The sequence below is a fragment of the Nannospalax galili genome, unplaced genomic scaffold (genome assembly GCF_000622305.1).
Source record: "Nannospalax galili isolate Female #2095 unplaced genomic scaffold, S.galili_v1.0 scaffold70, whole genome shotgun sequence".
In the NCBI taxonomy this organism is placed as follows: Eukaryota; Metazoa; Chordata; class Mammalia; order Rodentia; family Spalacidae; genus Nannospalax; species Nannospalax galili.
This window is the reverse complement of record NW_008328543.1, coordinates 875,433-879,714: the sequence shown is the minus strand read 5'-3', so window position 1 is coordinate 879,714 and position 4,282 is coordinate 875,433. Positions and strand designations below refer to the sequence as shown.

General features: G+C 40.4%; 1 protein-coding gene across 1 annotated transcript in view; it reads left to right on the top strand.

The window, feature by feature from the left end:
• The window catches only part of LOC103729463 (protocadherin-15), a 1,150,197-nt gene that overhangs the window by 285,726 nt on the left and 860,189 nt on the right, over positions 1 to 4,282 (top strand). The gene's annotated exons all lie outside the window — the stretch shown is intronic.

Genomic DNA, 4,282 nt, shown 5'->3' with positions numbered 1-4,282 from the left:
TGGCACAGTGTGGGTTTTTTTTTTTGTTGTTGTTATATAGCCTTTAGCTACACAAATGTGCTTGTGTATTTATTGTATGTATATTTTTCAGTATGATATTTCCAATTCTAGGTGTGTTCCACAGGAGAGTTCTTAGCTGCACCACTGTAGAAACTTCTCAAAGAGTAAAATAAAGCAGTCGTGATTTGAGGAACCTGTTGTGTGCATCTGCTCTCATCCTGGGACTGATATTGGTACAGCTCATGGACGAACACCTTCCCTGAATCACTCACATCATGAAATACAGTGTCTGGTTTGACCATCTGCCTCTACAGGCATGTCCAGAATTTTAAAAGGAGACAGTGCTTATGTGACCACAGCACTATGAAGTGTTTAGTAACCCTTCATTAGAGCTTCAGCACAACACATTAAACTCACCGTCGCTCCATTTTGTTAACAATTGGACAGGAGACTATGATTCCACGCTGAAGAATTCTTCTTGGACTCAACCTCTTAAGTTGCAGGATTATGGGTGTCACATCATAGAAAGCCCACATACCGATTGGCTTTTATTTTCCCCTTTTTCTTTCTTTTATGTTTTTTTTCCTGCATACTCTCAAGCAATGGCCTTATGCCAAGTCAGTGATCAGCTAAGGAGCACAACTCTTTCTGCCAGTGTTGGTTCTTGCTTGATGTTTTAAGTGCAAGCTGACAGACAAGTTTTTCAGGGTAAGTGTAGGCATTCACATTTATGAGCAGATTAAACTTCTGTTTTTCATCCCTAATACTTAATGAAGCTGAATAAGAGAAATGGATTTAGTAATTATTTTTTGTTCAAATCACTAAATAGAAAAGGATAAGAAAATTTTGAACAAAATATTTCATTTTCTCAGCCTCTGCATTGTTCATGTGGATGGTAATACCTCATGTCGGGGTGTTACACTGGGCTGCTTAGTCTTAACTCTCAACATGACACAGCCTACAGTCACCTGGTAGGAGGCTTGATAAGGAATTGTTCAGATCACATTGGCCAATGGACATGTCTGCCAGGGATTGTCCTCACTGATAACTGATGTAGGAAGACCCAGCCCACTGTGGCGACATCATTCCCTTTGCAGCCCTGGACAGTGTAAGAAAGGACATCCCCAAGTGAGAAGCAAGCAAACAAACTCTATGTGTTTATTCTCTCTGCTCCTGACTGTGGCTGCCCTAGTTACTTTTCTATTGCTGTGATGAAACACTCTGACCAAAACTAACTTGGGGAGAAAGGGTTTATTTTGGCTTCCAGGTTAATGTCCATCATGTAGAGAAGTCAAGGCAAGAACTCAGGGCAGGGACCTGGTGGCAGGAGCTGGAGCACAAGCCATGAAGGAATACTGCTTACTGGCTTGCTCCCTGACCCATATTCAACCAGCTTTCTTATACAACCTAGGGCCACCAGCCCAGGGGCGGCACAACCCACAGTGGACTGGGCTTTCCCACATCACTCAACAACCAGCAAAATGCCCCATTGACAGGGTCACAGGCTGATACAATGGAAGAAATGTCTTGATTACGTTATCTTGAGGGAATTTCTGCAGCTGTCACCTTTCCAAGCCCTCCTGTGTTTTCCCTTCTTTTGACTGGACTTTACCTTCAAGTTCTGGTTCATTAGTGGTGCGTTTCAGGGTCTTGTGTTACAATCTTTTATCTTCCCAGAAGGTTTTGTCTTAAAATATTTAATTGAAATGTATCCAGTCCAGCCTCTACTTTGAAGGGTAAAATTTCTGATCCTTTGGAAGTATCTTCGCATCCATACTGGACAGCATTTTCCTGTCTCTGCATGGTTAGCAGAAGATTAGATGATTTCTCAACTCCAGAGAGAGTCCAAAACGTCATATTTATGTAAGACTTTACTTATATAGCATCGATGAACTAACTTCAGTCTTTTGCATGCCTTTCTCTAAGAAAATCTAGCACAGTCCTACATTACTCTATGGTAACCATGGCAACCCTTTCTAGCGCCTTGCTTCGACTGCAATTCCAAGGTTGCAGAAGACCGCTGTTCTTCTAGTTTGACATTTACTGGGTGTCTCATGTCTTCTTAGTGTCTGTTCTATTGATAATGTTCTAAATATAAGAGCAGGTATAGCTGTGTCAACACAGTATTACACATGATTACAATTTTAAGCTGGTTAGACTGAGTTCAATTAGGGAAAGGATAGGATGTGTCATACTTTCTAACCAAGAATCAATCAGCCACAGTTTAAAGGACATCAATAGCAAACCCAAGATGTCTGGATTAGAGACAAAGAACAGAGCATAACTCAGACCAGAGTAGCTGGACCAGCAGAGAACTCACGTTGATTCTTTAATTTACAATCTCCAAGAGATGTGAAGATGGGCAGACAGCTGACGGGCACATGAGTTTCACTGCAGAGGAATCCTTGTCTGCTAGAGCACAGGACTCTTGTTTATTGTTGATTTGAGACAGGTTCTCACTACATAGCCCAGGTGGTCTTGGAACTCACCATGTTGCTGCCCCAATCCTGAGATTATAGTACATTGTTGAATCCACCTTCTCCCTGGTCCCTCATTACGGCTGCCCTTTGCCTCCTAGGGACATTACCTTACACAGAAAGTATCTGTACTTGTCATTGTGGCAAAGCAAATCATTATTCTCTCTTCAAGCTGTTTACTCTGTAAGCCAACCCAAAAGATTGGAGGGGTGAAACTGGTCATAAATCCTCAATGGAAAGATGGGATTAATAGAAAAATTCATAAATAGTTACCTTATAGAAAACAAGCATGGTTTGAAACAAAGTATTACTTCCAACTTTGTAACATATTTCAAGAGAGTTCAGTATCTACTCCCAAACTCTGGGTAAACAACTGGAACTTAGGGAGAAGAGATTTTCATACTCTCATCTGTATAACTTGAGTTCAAGCTAATGTTCTCATTTATAATAAAAAGCAGGTGAAATTGAGTGATGCATAGTTTCAAAATTTCAAACTTAATGTTAGTTTGTGGTAATTCTATCTTAGAAGAAAGATTTGGAGTAGGCATGTAAATCTAGAAAAAACAGATTGATGCTCTAAGTTTTCATTTATTTATTTACTTTAAGCCAAGGCCTCTGTAGGCAGGCAGGCTGGCCTTAAATTTACAATCCTCCTGCCTCAGCCTTCCAGTCCTGAGATTAGAGGAATATACTACCATGCTCAATTAAAGCAGTCTTTTAAAAAATATATACACGTATTATGTCTATTTTATGTGTATGAGTTCGATTACAAGATTCTAAGTGCACCATGTGCGTCCAGTACCACACTGAGGCCAGGAGAGTCTGATCCCTGGAACTGGAGTTATGGATGGTTGTTACCCACCATGTGGGTGCTGGCAAGCAAATCTAGGTCCTCTGGAAGAGCAGCCTGTGCTCTTAACCACTGAAACACCTCTCTAGTCCCCTAAGGTAGGTTTTTTGAATGAGAACAAAATTGCTTGTAGGATCATGTGAATTGACACTGTGGTGGTTTTTATATGATACTTTATAACTGGCGTTTCAGTCTAGTAAGGAAAAGTATATTAAATTATCCAATCCACTGTGTACTTAAATACATTTTGGAGAAATACCTGGTGTTTTGTTGAGTGTGAGACATTTTATCATTGAGAGAAAAATATCTTAAGAAAACCACAAGATCTAACATCGCAGTTAAACACAATATACTTGGGGCTCTTCAAGGACAATGGTATTTATCATACTGTTCGAACTGCCTTTTTTAAAAATGTATTTACAATAGAAAAAAACCCCAGACGTTTCATCTCTTAGGGTGTATCTTAGAGTAGCATTTTATTTGCTGCCCAGGCTGGTCTCTCCTTTAAGCATGTGTCTATGTCTGTATCCAGGGACCACCCCAGGAGCTGCCTGTGCATCACAGAGCAATTTTCCATAGTAATCTCACCTACAACACAGGGCCAGTCTGTTGTAAAAGGTCCTTAGTCCACAGCTTCAGGGTCCTAAGGAGTAAGTGCATGCCTCAAGGCTTACAGACTTGTTATGGGCCTTTAAAGTTCCATGCTCTGGGAAACCATAAGTAAGCATCTCATCCTTTCCTTTAAATAACTTTACTTTCATATCCAGTGTATTTTAGGGAAACTTGCCCATTTCCTGATTTCTATTGTGCGTACCTGTTCCATGTCTGAATCCCTTATACTGTTAACTTTCGGTTTTCGTGTACCCGATTTTGGTCAAAATGTTTTATTAGACACCACAATAAATACTTAATTTGGAATGCATAGTGCCACATGGTCCACAATTAAAATCCTGGC